The following is a 20727-nucleotide window of genomic DNA, read 5'->3' as shown; positions in this document are numbered from 1 at the left end:
GGAAGACATGTTCTAAGGGACATCAATGTGTCACTTGATAAAACTGCCATATGGACCTCAGACTAAAGTATTGGAACACTGTCCGATGTGAGAAACTGATGGCAGTGCCCTGGCCTTGGAGAGGACATCTCTACGCTGAGGAAATTAATTCACTGAAGTGGAGGGTTAAAGGATCATGGTGTATACAACTTACCCTCCCATGGCTCAGAAAAGAGTGTACAAAATGGATATACAGAATGTGTTCATATAAGGCGTGTATATGTGTGCGTGTGTGTGTGTGTGTGTAACATATGTACATAACGTGTGCCTGCATGCGTGCGTTCGTGCGTGTGGAGAGAGAACCCAAATGATAAATAGGATAAAAGGTTAACAAGAGGCGAATCTGGGTAAAGGGTATACAAGTGCTTTTGGCCCTCTTTTTTGTTTGTCCAAGGTTTTCTAAATTGGAAGTTCTTGCCAAAGAAAAAGTTACAAAATGATGACCAGGTGTCAGGTACACAGGAATGGGGTTTGGGGGGAGCAGTGAGAGGTGAAAAGAGCAGCCAGATCTTTGTTTTCTCAGCTTTCCTGAGCTGTCATTCACAGGCAACATTGTATCCTTTGAAGCCCCTGGGACGAGATGGTTTGATACACTTGTCTGTTGCAAAACGATTCCCGCCATAGCGTTAGCTGGTATTTCCGTCCCCGGGCGGGCTCGCCGTTTCTTTTTTGTGCTGCGAACATTTAAGACCGAGTCTCCTAGCAACTTTCCAGTACATAATACGGTCTGATTAACTGTAATCACCGCGCTGTACCTCAGATGTCTAGAACTTACTCACACGCGCAAGTTTCTACCCTTTGACCAGCGTCTCCCCAATTAGCAGCAGCCAGATCTTGAAGAGGCTTGCAAAGTACGACAGGACTCTGGACTTACTTTCATCCCGAACACAACGAGAAATACACAACCCATATACGTAGGGAAAAAAAAGACCTCATGCCACCACGTTGACTCACGGTTCCTTTCGTAATTCGCAGCGTGGGTAGCTTATGGGTCTGGAAGCAATGTCACCTACAGTGAGTCACAGGGCTGCAGGGCTGAGAGACGTCAAAGGTGTTATGCGTCAAAGGTGTTATGCCCAACGAGTTCCCGGGAGAGGGATTGGCTTCCGAGGAAGAGCGACAATGGAGGGAAGACTGGCCCATTGCGGGCTGAACAGGGAGCGGCATGGGGGTAACTTTCTGAGCCCCTGTTATGTTTGGGGGGGCGCACTTCACACTGGGGGGACAAAGGTGAATGGGGCCATTGGAGGGCGTGGGCTTGCAGGACTGTGGAGGGGGACTGTGGAGGGACTCTCCGGAGGGCGACAGGACAGGGGTGGGGAAGAGAGACTGGTGTCTTGTGAAGAATTACCACGGAAGGCCAAAAAGCCTCCTTCAGGGTCCGGGGAGGGTCAGAACCCACCCGCCCAGAGCAGAAAGGTGGGGCTCTGTCGTCTCTTCGGGTCAGAGGTCTCAGAGGGGAGAACCTACTTCTACAGCTCCACTCCTAGTTGCCTCCCCGCCCCCCCCCCCGTTTCCGGTTTCTGCCTCCCTTCTGGGAGGAAGCTCAGACCACATCCTGGGAGATGTTAGCACTCTCCCTCTGGGAAGTCGTCCATGGCTCTACCCCCGAGAGACCCTGAGAAGGAAGCTTCCATCCAGCCGTCAGGCCACTTGAGACCCTCCCTTCCCCAGGCTAATAATGCCTTCCTCTGGACACTCTTTCTTCTGGGCGGTCCCTTCAGGACCCAGCCCCCATCTTTCCTGGAAGCCACTTTCCTCAAATCCTGGGAATCCCCTCTAGGCACATTACCCCACTCGGGGACTTCCCCTGACTTCCTCCTTGGCCTCAAAACTGACTTCTCACCTCACATTCCTTCCTTTTTGCCCAGGAAAATTCGATGCCAGGAGGACAAATCGGAGAAGCTCAAGGGGGAGCTACCTAATATGCCAGCACATGTCCCCGAGAACTGACTGAAGTATGGGGACCTTTGGGTACCTACAGCTTGGAGAGAAAGATGCGTTTGGGCAGGTGGGCCTTCTCCCTGCTGCTCTGGGCACATCGTTCGGGGCTGGTTCAGGGACAGGGCTGAGGCAGCGCAGTAGGGCTGCACCTCGAGGAGACGGTGGCCTGACCTAACGTCTTGACCGGGAGCGCAGCTGGCTCGATGACACAAAAATGTGCAGGATAGAGCAGGTCTGACTCGGTGACCCGGGACAGTGTGGAGGTGTGGGGTGAGGGAGGGCCCAGCTTTCCCGACTGGCCAAGTAGGTGAGGGGCAGTGCTATTTCTTGAGGGAGGGATCGTGGGACAGGACGGACTGTGGGCTTGAGGGGGAAGGAGAGGACGATAAGCGTAGGCCATGTGAAATTTCAACCGCCGGTGGGGCATCCAGGTGCCACGTGGACTGGGGGGTCTGGAGCACGGGAGCGAAGTCTGGTCTAGAAACAAAGTTTTAATATTATTTTTTAATGTTTATTTACTTATTTCGAATTTATTTTTTTTAAACGTTTATTTATTTTTGAGACAATGCGAGAGACAGAGCGCAAGCAGCGGTGGGACAGAGGGAGATCCAGAATCCGAAGCGGGCTCCGGGCTCCGAGCTGTCAAGCCGGAGCCGGACGTGGGCCTCGAACTCACGAACCGTGAGATCATGACCTGAGCCGAAGTCGGACGCTTAACCGACTGAGCCGCTCAGGCGCCCCCTATCTTCTATCTTGAGGGAGTGTGTGTGTGTGTGTGTGCACAAGTGTGCAAGGGAGGGGCAGAGAGGTGGGGGGAGAGGGAATCCCAAGCAGGTTCGGCGCTGTCAGCACAGAGCCCGAGGCGGGGCTCAAACTCACCAACCGGGAGATCATGACCTGAGCCCAGAGATCAAGAGTCAGACGCTTAACACACACGCACACACGCACACACACACACAACACGGACGCCAGAACTTCCAAGCTGGTACACTCACAGGGGCCGGCAGCCCAGGGCACGTTAACAGAAGGTGTGGATGTGCTCCTTGGAGAGGGCAGGCACGGACCCTCCCTGCGCAGGGACTTTACGATGCCCCCTTGTCAGCCTGTGAACGGGGTTGTCCGAAGGCGTTTGCTGGAGGACCGTGTGTGGATGCCGGTGTGCGTGCTGGCCAGGGCGCGGGGGTGGGGGTGCTGGGCGTGGAGCGGACCGCTTGTAAACCTGTCCAGCTGGATCCCTCCCCACTGCGAGTGTACTGAGCCGGCGATGTCTGCGTCCTCCCTCTGATCACTTCCCAACCCGCGTAGGACGGGGAATGGCGGCACCCGGCCTCTCCGATGCACAGGATGTTCTCGGGCGGATGCCAAGAAGGAGCGATCGCTCCCAGTCAGGACTTGGGCCAGCAGCTTCCTTGGTGGGGGGCGGGGGGAGCCGCACACGGGGAGGTGGGGGTGAAGGTGACTTTCCTGTTAGGCTGGAAGGAAAACAGTTGGCATCTGAACTTCCCGGTTACAGAACAGCTAGCGGGTGAGAACCTGTGTGTGCGTGGGGGCGGGGGGCGGGGTTTGCCCTCCCCACCCCTGCCACCAAGCGTCCCGCAACAATAAAGGACGCTCCTCGTACACGCTGGGAAAATGAGTGTTTCCACACAGGCCTCCACACTGTGCTTCTGTTTCACCAGGGAGAAATCTTGAATGTCCGCCAGGCTTGTACTCATTGATTCATTCGGTCCCCGCGGGCTGGTCCTTGTACTGAGTGCGGGGCGGGGTGGGGCTGGGGCCCGGGCCCTTGGGCAGCCGCCAGCCTAGGTGCAAACACAGGGTCCCCATTCGCGCGGTTCATCCCAGCATGGCCCAACTGTACGGAGCCGTCGGACCTGATAAGTTGCCTGGGGGGTGGCCTGGAGAGCAGAGGCACCTGGAAAGAAACAGGGTTGATCCGTGGCCAGCGCGCAGAGGATGGCCCAGAACGCAGGGCGGGCTTTCCCCAGAGGGAGTCATATTCCACAACAGCCCCAAAGTCACTGCCACCGTCTCCTGCCGAAAGACGAATGGGCCCCGGATGTAGACTCCAAGAGCAGACAAGAGACCACCCGCAGGCTCTGGCTGACATCCTGGAGGCAGGAGCGAAGGGTTGCGCCCCCCCCACCCCCCCACGGCGCCGCCTCGTCTCCAGCGTCACCAGCCTTTCTGGAAAGTCTTCAGCAATAAATTACAGCCTAGTAGAGCCAAATGGACAGAGGGCTGAGCCCGAGCTCCCCTGCCCTCGCTGCTTCATCCCTCCTTTTCCTCTTAGTCTTGAGTGCTTGCCAGATGTGCCTTCCGGAGTCACCGTGAGTGTCCCTGGCTGTCTTCCACCTCTGCATTTTTTTTTTTTTTCAGGCAGAAAGAGGCCACCCAGCCATGGAAAAGCCACCGTTGTCACTCTCTCCAGTGCCTTCATTCAAGGTGGCCGCTAGGGTTAGCTCTGGAACCCGGGAGCTCCCCAGCTGTGGCGGTGGGCTGGGAGGTCCTCGAATTAATGGCAGAGGGGAGTGGGAGAAGGGATGAGGATCATTCAGGACCTGGAAATCTAGCCAGGCCCAGGGAGCTGGCTCCTCCTGGCCCATGAGAGCCAAATGCCACCTTGTCACAAATGTGAGCTGGTTGTTAAGGTTATAGAGAAATATAGGTAATAGGGGCGTCTGGGGGGCTCGGTCGGTTAAGCCTCCGACTTCAGCTCGGGTCACGATCTCGCGGTCCGTGAGTTCGAGCCCCGCGTCGGGCTCTGTGCTGACGGCTCAGAGCCTGGAGCCTGCTTCCGATGCTGTGTCTCCCTCTCTCCCTGCCCCTCCCCTGCTCATGCTCTGTCTCTCTCTGTCTCAAAAAATAAATAAAAACGTTAAAAAAAATTAAAAACTAGGTAATAAATAGCCACAAACTCATCACTCCCTAACCATTTTTACTCTATTTTACTGTGACCCGTACACGTGAGGTGACAATCTCCCACATCCGGGCGGCTGAAATACCGTATGACAGTGGGCAGTTGCACATCTCTTCCCAATGTCACGGTGAGGCTGGGGACTTGCAATCAGCCATGCGCTGGGTACTCGTAATGCAGAGATCGGTAAATGCTCTTAATCAGGCTTCGATTCATTGTTGTTGTTGTTGATTTTCTAGACCGGAGAAAATGAGGGGGAAAATGTGAATCATGCAGATCAAACTCAACAGTGAGTCAAGCCTGCAACTGTCACATTGCGAATGATGCCAGATAACGAGGAAATCATCTTCTAGTATCTGAGAGCCAGTATCCCTCTCGTGAAAGATGTCGGTCTCCTCGAGGATAAATTAATGAAGTTGTGACATAGGTCTTTGTTGTCTCACACAGAAACGAAAAGATCAACCAATATTCACGTCAGAACCGCTGGGGCGCCCGGGGGGCTCAGCCAGTGAGGCGTCCCCCTCTTGATCTCGGCTCAGGTCTTGATCTCAGGGCGGTGAGAGGCCCAGCCTCACGTTGGGCCCAAGTTGGGCCCTTTCTTGGCCCTTCGTTGGGCTCGGCGTCAGGCTCCAAGCCAGGCTCCGTGCTGGGCATGAAGCCTACTTAAAAAAAAAAAAAAAAAAAAAGAACTACGCTTGCTCATCAATAGCAACCACAAGCTTACAGAGGCAAGAGTCTGGCAAAAATCACCAAAAGCGTTCTGTGAGAATCAGTTAGCTACTAATTAACAATATTAAAAGTATATTAATATCCATAAATGTTATTAATCAAATTTGACAATAAATGCATAAAATTATTTTATTTTTTTAAGTTCATTTCTTTTGAGAGAGAGGGAGAGAGAGAATCCCTAAGAAGGCTCTGCCTAAGAAGGCGTGGTCAGCACAGAGCTGGATGTGGAACTCGAACTCCCGAACCACGAGATCATGACCTGAGTCAAACTCAAGAGTTGGACGTTTAACTGACTGAGCCCCCCCAGGCATCCCTATTTTATTTTATTTTATTTTATTTTATTTTATTTTATATGTATTTTATTTTATTTTAGGGAAAGAGAAAGAGCGAGCATGCATGCAGGGGAGATGGGCAGAGGGATAGAGGGAGAGAATCTCAAGCATACTCCATGCTCAGTGTGGAACCCCACACGGGGCTCGATCCCCCAACACTGGGATCATGACCTGAGTCAAAAATCAGGAGTCAGGCACTCAACCGATGGAGCCACCCAGGCATCCCTAAAATTAATTTCTTAATAACTTAATAATATTGTGTGTTTTCACTATTATATGTAATGTGTGTGCCACATACTTTATGCCAGTAAAATTTATAAATAACTTAGCTACATGTATACATGCATACACTTCTCCCCAGAGAGCAGGTCGTTAAACATTTACCAACACTCCACTGGTTAAGCTCAAGGCTCAGAAGTACTTTGGCATCAGAAACCCAAGTTTCAAAGGTCCGAGAGGTACTCTAACGCTAACTAAAACGCCGTAGAGGACGGACACGTGACTAAGAATCGTGTATGTGTCTTTTGAAAAAACCAACTGGATGGGGATCCTACTAGACTATCAGGTCCATGAAGGTGGGTAGAGACTTTGCCCTTCTCATTCACCTGCTTGGCGCCTGGCTTGTAGAAGGTGCTTAGTCAACTCTTCTTGAAAAAAAAAAAAAAAAAAAAAATGAATGGTTCTCGGGCATCTGGCCGGCTGGGTCGGTAGAGCATGTGACTCTTGATCTTGGGGTTGTGAGTTCGAGCCCTATGTTGGGTGCAGAAGTTACTTAAAAAAAATAAAATCTTATAGGAAAAAAAAAAAAACAACCTCAAATAGTTCTTCGCTAACTTTGATCTAACTTCCTCACAATAGTGCCCAGAGATGGCCCCGACAGGAAACCCAGGCCTGTGGTCCTCAGCCTAGAACATCCCCTCTCCACAGGTTCCTTGCTTCACCCTCAGTCTGGCCCTGGAAGGACTCTGGCTCTAGCCCGTCATGTTGGCACCTGACAGGAAGGTCCACGGCTTTGCTTCCTGGACGCTGACTCTGTAGAAGGTAGCCTAAGCCTGCTTGGTGCCTCCACCACCCGACAAACCCCTTCGGTCTAGCTGCCAACTGTGCCCATAAGGACAGAACGAAAGGAAATTGGGGCCCAGGGCAGAGAGGAGAGGCAATGAGGGAAGTCCAGCAAAGGACATCCCAAATGGGAAGCCATTTGGCTTGGGGCGGGGGGGGGCGACATAGACCAGTCTCCCAACTAGAAACCTACGAAAATTGAAAAAAAAAAAAAACCAATTTTTTTAATGTTTATTTATTTTTGAGAGACCGAGTGTGAGTCGGGGAGGGGCAGAGAGAGAGAGGGAGACACAGAATCCGAAGCAGGCTCCGGAGCAGAGCCCGACACGGGGCTCAACCCCCCCCCAAATGGTGAGATGGTGACCTGAGCCGATGTCGGGACGCTCAACCAGCTGAGCCACCGGGGCGCCCTGGGAAATTTCTAATTCTCCCTACCACTTGGTGGCTGTGAGACCTTTGACAAGTCACGTTGCCTCTCCGATCCTCAGTTGGCTAATGCAGGAAATGATCTCCAGGGGCTCTTCTGGACCTCCTTCATCAGCTTTGCTGGCTGGGGGCTGCTGGTGGTACAGATGCCTGCAATCTAGGGGCTGATTCTGATGTACCAGAAGATGGCATCACGTGACGCTAGGGAGAGGCGTGTTTTTAAGAAAAGGATTTCTCTACAGGAGGAAGCAAAAGTGTGTGGAAAACTTTCCAGTTGATGGGGCGGACCGAACAGAAACGCAGCAGCATTGGACAAATTCATGGCTACATTCGTGACTAAACTCAACGAGGTGGATACATTCATTGGCTAAAAGGACTCGAGGGTCTTCGTATCCCCTGATGCCCTTGTCTGAGTCTGAGGAACCGGGGCCTCACCCGCAGTGAGGCATTTCCATACTCTTGTGTTCTCCCGTCCTTCAAATGCCCGGGCTCGAGTCCTTGCCGCGGCACATGCGTGCCCTCCCCTCCTCCCCACATCCTGAAACCACCACCCAAAGGCGGGCAAGGTGACCTGCAACGGGAAGCCCAGCGGCTTCCAGAGAGCAGACAGGAAGCTTCTTCTCGGCTCTGCCTCCCCGGCCGCACCCCCCCCACTTCCTGTCCCCAGCTGCAGATATGAGTGGAGCCTTCCCCCAGTGGTTTTTCCTCCTGCTTCCGTTCGGCATGCCTCCAACTGCCTATTTCGAGTCCAGATTCATGGCCTGACCTTCAAAGAGAAGGTATCCGTGATTCAACACTTGCTATGTGCCAGCCACTGAATCCAAAGCGGCGTCACATGCCCTGAAGCTAGTAGCTAGCCTAGGTGAAGCTTGGCAGTATTTGTCAAAGGAGTGAGTGAAGAGGTCCTCAGAATCACCCTGAAAGGCGTTTTTCTTCCTTGTTCTAGCAATTAGGAGACTGAGCCATAGGGAAGCGAAGTAACCCGTCCAAGGTCATGGTTGATAGAGGAAGAGTCGGGATCCAAAGCCAGGTCTGGCTCCAAATCTTGTGCTACGTTACATATGGTTCTTCAAGTCTCTCCCGCTCTCGACCTCCCCCACCCGGGAAGGTTCTGGCCCGACAGACCCAGCCCTGTGATATTTTTGGTTCCAGTTATTCCCGTGGAAACGGCTGCGGCCCTTCGGGCAGGGGGCGTATGTGCCAGCTGCCTCGGCTACAGGCACTGCCCAGCACAGATGACTGCTCGCATCCGGAGGACTGGCCAGACGCGAAGGCGTGGCCCGTGGGAACTTCCCCAGCCTTCCTGGGGTAAGCACGCCATTGGCCAGTCACAACCCCAGGCGTGTCGGGGAGGAGGCACTTCCAGGACGTTCTGGCGGTAGCGGGATTTCCTTCGAGGCAGCAGCGGTGCAGCCCGGAGGGGGGGGGGGGATGGCTCCGCCTTCCATTCTGTGGGCCTCGGCTCCCACGGAACCTACTGACCCCTTGTGGGCACAGTGTAAATGCGCTCGTGGCCGGACAGCCTCAGAGGGCTTGTCCCTCAGCCGGTTGCCCTCCCAGAGGCTGGGCTTTCTCGATTTCCCGTTCTTAGGAAGCCAGTTACCCTTGCCAGATTTGTCTGTGACAGCGCTGTGGCAGGTAGGTCTTTTGACCTTGCTGCGCCTTGGTTTCTTCCCCTGTAAAATGGGGATTAAAAAAAAAAAAAAAGCCCCTGCCGTATTTTAAGACAGGAGAAAAAGCTTTAAAAAAAATAATGTTTATTTTCAAGAGAGCGCGCACAGGGGAGGGGCAGGGAGAGAGGGAGACACAGAATGCGAAGCAGGCTCCAAGCTGAGCTGTCAGCGCAGAGCCTGACGCGGGGCTCGAACTCATGGAACCATGAGATGGTGACCTGAGCCGAAACGAAGAGTCAGATGCTTAACTGAGCCACCCAGGCGCCCCGGTACCTGTCCAGAACTACTAGATAGCATTGAACAGGATTGATCAACCTTTTTCATGTCACGGCACGCACAGAAAACATTTGTCTAGCACACGGGGATAAAAAGGAAGAGGCTTCTTGTGACCAGAGCTGCCCCGGGCTCAGCCCAGCTACCCCCAAAGGCCAAGGGCACCGACAACGCTGCGTCCCTGGAATCCTTTTCGAGGTGCCTGGGGTGGCTCACGCTGCCAGATGCACACGTGGTGCAGGAAGCGGCGGTGAGCCTTGTTGGGATTTGCTTTCCCCACTTTGCCTCACAACCAGCAGAGGGCTTGGGTGGGGGGCCCGGCTCTCAGAGACACGGGGAGGGGGGAATGGTCACCGAGGGGCGGGGGGAGGAGGGCAGGGGTCTTCTCCAGCCGGCTGTGGCCACAGGCAGCACTCTGAAGGTTTGGGCTCACTTGTGCCTCCTGGGAAATGCAGGAAGGCGAGGAGACCACAGGCACCCCCCCCCCCCCGCCCCGGCCTCTGGGGGGCAAAAGCAGACTGCATTTCGGGATAACCGGGTGTGTCAGCCGCCAAAGCCAGGGGGTCTAGCGGGAGCAAACCTGTGAATGGTTGGTATCTGCCTTCTGCCTCCTCTCAAGCTTCTTGTTCTCTTTTCTCCTCCGGCTGCCCCCTCACGCCTCATTGACCCATCCTTCCCCAAAGCCCTTAATAAGGGGCAACTAGCTGCCAGCCAACCCCCCCCCCCCCATGCCAGGTACCGGGACCACAGGATGGAGCTCTTGGCTTCAAGGAACTCAGTCTGGTAGGAAGAGAGACCCGGAAAGAGAGGCAGTGAGGAAGGTGCCACACGGTCAATGGATGTCTGTAAAAAGAGGGGAAATGTGGGGGCCGGAGATAGCCTCGAAGAGCCGGGAAAGTTTGCAAGGACCCTTGCCAAGTAAATGGGGGGCGGGGGAGGGAAGGATAACGGGGGGGGGGGTAATGAGGCGGCTTTCCAGAGAGGACATGTACAAAGGAGGCATTGAGACATGGGAGAATGAGGCATGTTCACAGCAGTTTAAGCAGCCCAGCTGTGCCAGGATATAGAGCTCTGGGGTGGGGGGGGGGGGGGGGGGTGATGGAGTCAGGGAGGCGGCAGCCAGATCCGAGAGGTGCCAATTAAGAGAGTTTTTACTTCATTCTGAAGGCAACAGGGGGCCACTGAGGCATTTCGAACAGGGGAGCACCATGATCCAAGTGACCAAGAACCACTGCTCTGGCAGCAGAGGGGGCGGGGGCGGGTGTCAGGGCAGAGAGACTGCTGGGCCGACAGCTGGAACCGGGGGCGCCTGGGGGGCTCAGTCGGTTGAGCGCCCGACTTCGGCTCAGGTCACGATCTCACGGTTCGTGAGTTCGAGCCCCGCGTCGGGCTCTGTGCTGACAGTGCTCACGCGTGCGTGCTCGCTCTCTCCCAAAATAAATAAACTAAAACAACAACAACAACAACAAAGCTTGAGCGAGGCCATGGTCAGTGAGGGCACAAAGGAGAGGTTCGAGAACCTTCGAGAAAGTGGAATCCACAGAACATGATCATTGTTGAGAAGCAGGTGACAAGGGAGAGAGGTCATGCCAAGAACAGTGCCAGTTTTCTGGCTTGAGTCACTGGGGACACTGGTGGGTGCCATTCACAGGGAGGACACAGGCTGGGGTGGAGATGAGAGCCGTTGTCGATATGGGGGCCGTGAGGTCCTCGTGGGCCATCGAGGTGGGAATGTCTTTTTTTTTTTTTTTTTTTTTTACTTTTTATAACTTATCTATTTACACAGAATTCTAAGTTGAAAACTATCATTTCGCTTAGCCCTTTGAACAACTGTGTGAGCGAGGCATGGATGCTAGACTACATCAGCCCCATCTTGTAGGCAAGAGTGGAAACATTTTCCCTGTATTTAGTAAAAAGATGGGGGAACATCTAATAGCCACTTGGATATCAAAGTGCTATCACCCAGCAGCAGGGGTCTGGGCTGGAGATAAGATGCACACCTTCAGCAGATGGGGGTAGTTGAAGCCGGGGTCATGAGTAAGAAGAGAAGAGGGCTGGGGCGCCTGGGTGGCTCAGTCGGTTGAGCGTCCGACTCTCGATTTCGGCTCAGGTCATGATGTCACGGTTCATGGGTTTGAGCCCCGACTCAGGCTCTGTGCTGACAGTGCAGACCCTGCTTGGGATTCTCTCTCCGTCTCTCTCTTTGCCCCTCCCTCACTTGCACACTCTTTCTCTCTCTCTCAAAATAAATAACTAATCTGTTTTTATTTTATTTTATTTTATTTATTTTTTAACGTTTTATTTATTTTTGAGACAGGGAGAGACAGAGCATGAACGGGGGACGGTCAGGGAGAGAGGGAGACACAGAATCCAAAGCAGGCTCCGGGCTCTGAGCTGTCAGCACAGAGCCCAACGCGGGGCTCGAACTCACGGACAGTGAGATCGTGACCTGAGCCGAAGTCGGACGCTCAACCGACTGAGCCACCCAGGCGCCCCAACTTTTTTTAAATGATAATGATAAATTTAAAAAAAGAAGAAGAAGGCTAAGGGCAGGGCTCTGGAGATCACAGCATTCCAGGAATGTAAAGAAAGTGGAGGGAGCCAAGCGTCCTAGAAATGAAGAGGGGAGAGAACGGCCATCAGACTGTACTGTGCGGAGAAGCTTAGACTGTGGAGGCCAAGAAAGAACAGAAGCTGGCAGGGGGCTCTGTGCCAAAGGAGGTGTTTGTTGAGATATTTGCGGAGGGGAAGTGATGGGTGGGGGGCGGCCGAAGCTTCGGGAAAGAGAGAGGATATGAGTGATGGAGCAAGGCTCAAGGGGAGGGAAGGTGGATTGGACCCGAGCACACCGGGGAAGCGGGAAGCGGGTCTCAGCCTTGGGCAGGATGCGGGGTGGGTTGGGGCAGGAGAAGAGGGCATGGCAGGTCGGGTTTGCTGAGGAGCCAGCTCTGAAATAAAGATCAGCATGTTTATTAGGGAGTGCTCCTGGGACCACCAGCCATGGAAGGGAAGGAAGGGGAGCAGGATGGGGGAAGGAGATGTTGGGCTGCAATGCAGGTTCGAGAAAGGCCTCGGGCAGCCCCATGAGGAGCTCTGAAGCCAGGAGTTGGGACCGGGGGGTTGGGCCTCTACACCCCCCATCAGCCGTCCCGTTGGGTACGGCTGCTCTGGGAAGGGGTCACGCCCTTGGGCAGAGCGGCTTTCTTCAGCTGAGCCAATCCCCAAAGGGGTCTGAGAGCTGAGGGCCGTCTGCCAAAGGCCTCGAGTCCTTCAGGCCCGAAGGGGGTCCCGGAAGCACAGACAGTGCCCACTGCAGAGAGGAAGGGGGCGCTATTGCATTTGAGTTGAATCAGCGGACCAGCTGGTGACACTGAGGAGGCGCTGACCAAGGGACACAGCACAGGATTGCCAAGTGGCGTTGGGGTCTCAGTTAAAGCTAGAAGACGAAGCATTTCGGCAGGCCCAAATAGTGTTCAGATTTCAAGGTCCCTCATCCTTGGCCACACGGATCTGTCCTCTCTCCCTTGGATTAGTTTGTACCCGGGAACGTGTGTATTATTTAGAGAAGGCGCTGTGTTCCTGAATTCCCCAACTTTTTACCTAAAACCACTTCCTAAACAGGACTCCGATCCAGGGGGGTTGGTAGATAAGCCCTGGTTTTGCTGTGACGACACTTGCGTGTGTCCACGGTGGCAATCTAGCTCCCAGGCAAACACAACTATGTGGATGTTACATGGGATAAAAGCCGATCAGAAAAACTGTTTCAGAGCCGACAACCAAGAAAAAAACACTTGTCTACGAGCAGGCGGATGAAAATCACGGGGCTCAGGATTAAACCTCATGAGCAGGCGCGGCTCTAAAAGGGAGCAAGTGACAAAGGAAAACGAATTATAAAGCCACAAAGGAAAAACCATTGAGACAGGGAGGAAATATAGTTCAAGTGGCTCACCAGGTACTAGAAAGGTGAAAGACAAGTAAACTGCCCAATTAAACAGGCTTTGAGAATCCACACAGGAAATTACCTGGATGATGGTTCAAAAACAATGCCTTGCTGTTCCGAGAAGAAAGGGTCCCCGCGGGCGGGCGGGCGGGGACGAGGGGGGGGGTGTCAGTTTAGAATCAGTTGCCCTCTTGGCCTAAAGCGCGGGCAAGGCTGCCCACTGTGCCCCACTCAGGAAAACAGCTGGACACCCATGAGTGAGGAGCGACAACTCTTATGACTGGCGGTAGCAGTGTGGCTCCTGGGGAAGAACCCCCGAAACATCCAATCGAAGAAGAAATTTGTTGGCGGGAGGGGGTGGCCCTCACTCTGCTTCTCTGCACGGGTTTGCCGCTGAGCGTACATTTTAACAAAGGCTTTGTTGCTCCAGCTCTGAGGGACTCTCATGGCATCAACGTTAGGGGGAGCTATTTAGGAGGGGTCACCTTGTGCCCTAAAATCAATCTAGATGCAAGGGGAGTCAGTCCTGCTTCCAGCCCTACCTTAGGGGAGAGGCGGGACCACCTACAGCTTCCAGGGGCAGATCCCTGCTAGCAAATCTCATTTTATAGCTCGTGCCACCAGCCTGACCGCCGGGCGCGAATTCTGGGAGCTCCAATTATTGTGCCCTGCCCCGCACCCCCAATCCCAGAAACACACACCACAGGTGGCTTCCTGAATCTCCAGCGATAATACCTACCTTACCATGGGGGCACCTGAGGGGCTCAGTCGGTGACGCGTCTGACTCTCGATCTTAGCTCAGGTCTTGATCTCAGGGTGGTAAGTTCAAACCTCGCACTGGGCTCTCTGCTGGGCATGAAGCCTACTTGAAACAAACAAACAAACAAACCTGTGGAGCACCTGGGTGGCTCAGTTGGTTGAGCATCTGACTTCAGCTCAGGTCTGATCTCACCATTTGTGGGTTTGAGCCCCGCGTCGGGCTCTGTGCTGACAGCTCGGAGCCTGGAGCCTGCTTCGGATTCTCTGTCTCCCTCTCTCTCTCTCTCTCTCTCTCTCTCTGCCCCTCCCCTGCTCACTCTCTGTCTCTCTCTCAAAAATAAATAAACATTTAAAAAAATACCTACCTTACCATGTTCCAGATAATCTACTAGGGGCTTTGCCTTCTTTTTTCCCCTGAAGAACCCTATAAAGTAGGTATGGCTGTTATCCCCACTTTATAGATGAGGACACTGATGCAATGAGGTAAAGTGGTTTGCTTATTCCGTGAGCATTTGGAGTACCAGACCGGCGGTGATTCCTGACCCTTCTTCTTTTTTTTTTTAATGTTTATTTTTGAGAGAGCGCAACCAGGAGAGGGGCAGAGAGAGGGGGACAGAGGACCTGAAGCGGGCTCTGCACTGACAGGCTGACAGCAAAAAGCCCGACGTGGGGCTCGAACTCACGAACCATGAGGTCACGACCCGAGCCGAAGTCAGAAGCTCCACCGACTGAGCCACCCAGGGGGCCCCCAACCATTCTTTCTTCACGGGCCCCTCTGGTGAAATCAGTGATTCCCCTTCACAGAAAACAATGCGCCTCTCTCGCGGGCGCACAAAACATATTTCATTTCAAGGAGTTCAGGGATGTGGCCGAGGCCTGTGAGATTCGCATTTGAGCTCAGGACAGGTGGGGGCGACCATGTCTGCAGTTCATTCATGAAGCAACAGGTAGTATTTGGCATTTGTTTTGTTACGGAGCCCTGACCATCCACCCGGCACCTGTTCTAAGCACTTTACAAATATTAGCTCACTTGGGGCGCGCCTGGCTGGCTCAGTCCGTTGAGCGTCCGACTTCGGCTCGGGTTTATGATCTCGCGGTTCGTGAGTTCGAGCCCCGCGTCGGGCTCTGTGCTGACAGCTCGGGGCCTGGAGCCTGCTTTGGAATCTGTGTCTCCCCCTCTCTCTGCCCCTCCCCTGCTCATGCTCTGTCTCTCAAAAAATAAATAAATGTTAAATAGCTCACTTAACGCTCCTAACGTCACATGAGATGGGACCACTGTTGTCTCCACCTGACAGATGGGGAACCCGAAGCCCAGGGGAGATGAAGCGACTTGCCCGAAGTCATACAGCCAGGGCACCGCCATGCTCTGCAGGGAGTGGGATCAGGGACTGGGCTGGGCCGTGAGCGGCAGGGACACGGTCCCTGCCCCCCAGGTGCTGACATTGTAGTGGCCCCCAGCGGGTCAATGGACCATCGCAACGCGTTATGGTGTATTCCTCCCTCCGGCGGGGAGGCTGTGGCTGTGCTCCAGAGCGGGGCCGAGGGTTCCGGGCTCCAGGGCGGCAGCCAAGAGCTTGCAGGGACTCCCTTCTCAGGCCCAGGACCAAAGGAGCCAGACGCAAGGAGGGGAAACCTTTTCTGGTTGTGGGACCTCCCGTTCCGCTCCCGCTCTGCAGCCTGGAAACCAAACAGCTGGGAGTGAGGCTCCCCTCAGGCACTCCGGGAGCGGAGGAAGCAAGCAAGTGTCCTCACTCCTGTCTGGGGTATCAGAGCAGGGTGGGGTCCCTACAGGCCTGCCTCTTCCTTGCTCTCTCCCTGCAGAGACAGCGAGCTCCCTGAGGGAAAGCCCTAGGCTTGCCTGTGTCTCCATCATCCTGGCACTCAGTATGTGTTTCTTTCATTCATTCATTGAACCGATGTTTATTGAGCATCTACTATGTTACCTGGACCTCTACTAGGCTCGGGAATCAACAGTGACCTCCCCCCCCAAATCCCTCTCTAACTGAGCTTACATTACAGTGGGAGGGCCACACAATAAAACGAGCAACAAAAATATAGAGGGTCTTACAAGGAAATCTGAAGCAAGGAAGGAGGATAGGAAGTATGGGGAAGTGAGGAAATCTTATTTTATTTTTTTAAGTTTATTTTGAGAGAGAGCAAGCGAGCGAGCGTGGGAGGGGCACAGAGAGAGAGAGAGAGAGAGAGAGAGAGAGAGACCCCAAGCAGGCTCTTCACCGTCAACTCAGAGCCTGACACAGGGCTCGAACTCACGAACCTCGAGATCATGACCTGAGCTGAAACCAAGGGTCAGACGCTCAACCGACTGGGCTACCCCGGTGCTCCGGAAGTGATTCCTCACTTTTAGATAGAAAAAAGCTATCCCTTTTAGATAGAAGGGACAGCAAGGACTTCTCTGAGAAAAGGACACTGAAGTCAGGACCTGAAGCAGGTGAGGGAGCAGGCCATGAAGATACCTGGGGGAAGAGTGTTCCAGGCAGAGGAACAGCAAATGCGGAGGCCTCAGTCAGGAATGTGCCGGGCATCTGTGAGAACCAGGGAGGAGACCACAGTGGCTGGAGCGCAGTGAGTCGAGGGGGATCATAGTAGGAGTCGCGGGGTCAGAACGCACAAACAAGTAGTGGAGATCCGTGTGTGGTGGCCCGGAGCAGGGGAACCGAAGTGGAAGCTCTCCAGATCCTGCTGGGACTCACTGGGGGGGTGGGGGGGGCAGGCCCCACAGGAAGTCTATTAATAACTCATTCTCTCCCTCGCTCCATTCCAAAGGCATGACTGGACGCCCTACCCCACCCCCAATCCCCCAACCCCCAACCCCCAGCCGCCCCGGGAGGACAGGCAGGGGCTTCCCGGAAGCTCCTCCTCCTTCCCAGGCTGGGACAGGGACTGAGCTGGCAGGAGCAAGCGGGGGACTGAGAAGGGACCTTTAGGGGCGCCTGGCCCGGCTCAGTCGGTAGAGCATGCCTAAACAAAACAAAAACAAAACAAAACAAAACAAAACAAGGACCCAATTCCCTTGTCCTTTCGGACGCTAAGAGGGAGGGCAGGATGGGCTGGGGCCACCTGTTCCCTCTGGTCGTCCTGAGAGAAAAACACCTTTCAGTCAGTGTCTTTAAACAGCCAATTCTCTTTCAAAGTCCTACTGTCCCCCTTCCCTCCCTCGCTCTGGTTCTGCCTTCAGAGGCAAGAAGGAGAAGTGGCCTTGCCCTCCTTTTGGGGCGTCTGTGTCTGAGGCCTGTGGCCTGCACTGTCCCCCAGAGACTCCAAAGTCAAACCCCCTCTCTTATCTAGAAGAGGGCGTGTGTGGTTCTCTGGAGATTCTGCACACGAGCTTTACACGTTTCCGTATTACAAATATCTTTACCCACTCTGCGACTTGGCTATCGTACTCTCTTAATGGTGTTTTTTGGTGAACGGAAGCTCTTAGCTTTCATGCAGTCAAATGTATACGTCTTTTATGGCTAGTGTTTTTTGTGTTTTGATTGAAAGGCCTTTCATTTCCCAAAGATAATGAAAACACTTTGCTATGTTGTTTTCTAGAAAAACTTTTATTAAAAAGTTTTTGGAGATTATTTATTTATTTTGAGAGAGAGAGAACGAGCGCAGGGGAGGGGCAGAGAAAGAGGGAGAGAGAGAGAGAAGAGAGAGAGAATCCCAAGCAGGCTTTATGCTGTCAGCACCAAGCCCAACTTGAGGCTGGGTCCCACGAACTGTGAGATCATGAGCCAAAATCAAGGTTTGGGTGCTCAACGAACTGAGCCACCCAGGCGCCTCTGGAAGTTTCTTTTTTAAGTAAACTCTACGCCCAGTGTGGGGCTTGAACAGATGATCCCGAGATCAAGAGTCCCCTGCTCTACTGACTGAGCCAGCCATGCATCCCCTAGTCTAGAAGTTTTTTTATCTTGCTCATGTAGATCTGTGATTTTTTGTGAATGATGTGGGATAGTGGTCAAGTTTTCTTTTTGCCATATGGGAGATAATTGTCCTAGCAAAGTATACTGAAAAAGACAATCCTTTCCCTACGGAGGAGTAGTGGCACCTATGTTACATATCTGTTATTACCTGTGTGGGTCTGTCTCTGGACTCCCTGTTCTCTTCTGTTGGTCTATTTGCCTACCACTGGGCCAATATCATACTGTTTTCATTACTTTCACTATATAATAAGACAATATCTACTAGACCTATCTTTCCACCTAGCTCTTGAAGAGTTCCTTGGCTATTCTAGGACGGTTTCCATAGAACTTAAATTGCCTTGCCAAGTCTTCCCCCACACATATGCATACATACAACTGTTGAGATTTTTGAATGGGGTCTCATTGAATCTACAAATCGCTATGCAGAGAACTGACCCCTCAATGTTATCAAGGCTTCCAACCCATGAATACAGTATATCACTCCATCCATTTATTTAGATTTTCATTTTTCTCAATAATCTTTTATAGTCTTTTCTCCTTTAAAAATGTTTATTTATTCTGAGAGAGAGAGAGAGAGCAGGGAAGGGGCAGAGAGAGAGGGAGACAATCCTAAGCAGGGTCTGTGCTAGGAGATCTATCCCTAGGTATTTAAAAAAATTTTTTTTAAAAATCTCTATTTATTTTTGAGAGAGAGAGACAGAGTGCGAGCAGGGGAGGAACAGAGAGGGGGGAGACACAGAATCCAAAGCAGGGTCTAGGCTCTGAGCTGTCAGCACAGAGCCCGACGTGGGGCTTGAACTCACAGACTTTGAGTTCATGACTTGATCCGAAGTTGGGTGCTTAACCGACTGAGCCACCCAGGCACCCCCAAGCCTAGGTATTTTTTATGCTATTATAATGACTTATTTATTTTTTTAAGTTTCCAAATGCTTGTTGCTTATATAGGGAAATACAACTAGCTTTCCATATTGACCACATGTCCAGCAACCAATCTAAATTCATTCATCAATTCAAATGTTTATCCTTCAATTCTTTTGGATATTCTTTGTACACAATTGTGTTTTCTACAAATGATGACAGTGTTATTTTTTCCTTTCCAGATCTTTAACCTTTTTGTTTCTTTTTCTTCTTTTATTGCACTAAGATTTCCAATACTCTAGTAATGGAGGGAATCCTTGTCTCATTTCCAATTTCTGGAGGCAAGCTTTTAAGTATGTAACTTGCTTTACAGTTTTTTTTTATAGCTGGCTTTTATCATAATTAAGAATGTTTCATCCATTCCTAGTCCCTTATTCCCATATGTATCCTTACAATAAATGCCTATTCTTTAAGCTAACTTGAGTATCTGTTCCTAATATCCAAAGAAGCCTGATTAAAACAATGATCATTTTGTCACTTTCTTTTACATATTTGTTTATTGAAAAAAATTTTTTTCATGTTTATTTATTTTGAAAGAGCAAGAGAGAGAGAGAGAGAGAGAGAGAGAGAGAGAGAGAATCAGCGGGGGAGGGGCAGAGAGAGAAGGAGAGAGAAAATCCCAAGCAGGCTCTGCACTCTCAGTGCAGAAACCAACATGGGGCTGGATCTCAGAAACCTTGAGATCATGACCTGAGCCAAAGTCGAGAGTCGGACACTTAACCAACTGAACCACCCAGGCACCCCTTTTTAAAGATTTATACCTCTCCATTTTCTTAGTTCATTCCAGAATAATATTGAGTAATAGCAATGATGGCAAGCATCCTAGTCTCATTCCTGACATTAAAGAAAATGCCTCTAGAATTTCATCTAAATCCTCTTTTATTATTTTTATTATTATTTGAGAGAGAGAGAGAGAGAGAGAGAGAGAGAGAGAGCATGCGCCAGTGGGGGAGAGGGGCAGAGGAAGAGGGAGAGAGAGAATGTTAAGCAGGCTCCACACTTAGCATGAAGCCCAACACGGGGCTCAATCTCACGACCCTGGCATCATGACCTGAGTTGAAATAAAAAAATCAGACGCTCAACCGACTGATTGCAGTGTCCCATTTATTAATATATTTTTTTAGAACCTTAGCACATCTATATTCAGGATTTTTATATGTGTATTTTTTGGTGAGACTGGTCCGGAATTGGGGGAAATGATCTTTTTCTATTCTCTGAAGGTTTAAGAACTGTCCGTTCACTGAAGTTCTGCTAGGTCTCAATGACATATTCTTATCACCCAGAGATCACCACTGGTAATATCTCACTGCATTTCCTTCCAGATCTTCCCCCGCCCCCTGTACGGGTGTGTGTACACATGAACAGATATATAATAAACCAAATAAGATCACTCCATCTACTGTTCTGCCAGCTGCTTTCTTCAGCCAATAACCTCTACCATTTTAACGCATTTTCATCTCATCTAATACCACATATTTCTATTTTCCCAATTGACCCTGAAATGAGCCTGACAGCTGGTTTGTCCACACCATCACCCAATCTAGAAGAAAGGCATGAATTGCATCTGGTTTGGAAAAGGAAAATTTTAAGGTTGCTGGAGGGGTGGTGGGTGGGAGGGATGGGCTAAATGGGTGACGGGACTTAAGGAGGACACTTTTTGGGAGGAGCACTGGGTGTTATATGTGAGTGATGAGTCCTAAGTTCTAGTCCTGAAACCACTAAAAAAAAACCCCTGCGAATGAAATATACAACACAACAGGTGGAAGTTCAATAAAATATTAGGATA

The 20727-nt window shown here is 51.9% G+C and overlaps 1 protein-coding gene and 1 long non-coding RNA gene across 3 annotated transcripts in view; one reads left to right on the top strand and one right to left on the bottom strand.

Moving 5' to 3' along the window:
* Positions 1–936: 936 nt before the first annotated feature.
* LOC145714566 (uncharacterized) lies at positions 937–8052 on the top strand. 2 transcript variants are annotated; one of them, XR_014136888.1, is made up of 3 exons: positions 937–1090; positions 1911–2050; positions 7692–8051. It is a non-coding gene; the product is annotated as an uncharacterized LOC145714566 (long non-coding RNA). The 2 variants fall into 2 exon arrangements; XR_014136889.1 differs by lacking the exon at positions 937–1090 and adding an exon at positions 1117–1210 and having other exon boundaries at positions 7692–8052.
* Positions 8053–16983: 8931 nt separating this feature from the next.
* The window catches only part of STEEP1 (STING1 ER exit protein 1), a 42278-nt gene continuing 38534 nt past the window's right edge, over positions 16984–20727 (bottom strand). The window contains exon 9 of the transcript XR_014136854.1: positions 16984–17073. The gene's annotated coding sequence lies outside the window, so the exon portion shown is untranslated. The remainder of the gene's footprint in view (positions 17074–20727) is intronic.

The sequence above is a fragment of the Panthera onca genome, chromosome X, assembly GCF_046562875.1.
Source record: "Panthera onca isolate mPanOnc1 chromosome X, mPanOnc1 haplotype 2, whole genome shotgun sequence".
NCBI classification, from domain to species: Eukaryota; Metazoa; Chordata; class Mammalia; order Carnivora; family Felidae; genus Panthera; species Panthera onca.
This window is presented reverse-complemented; position numbering and strand designations above follow the sequence as displayed.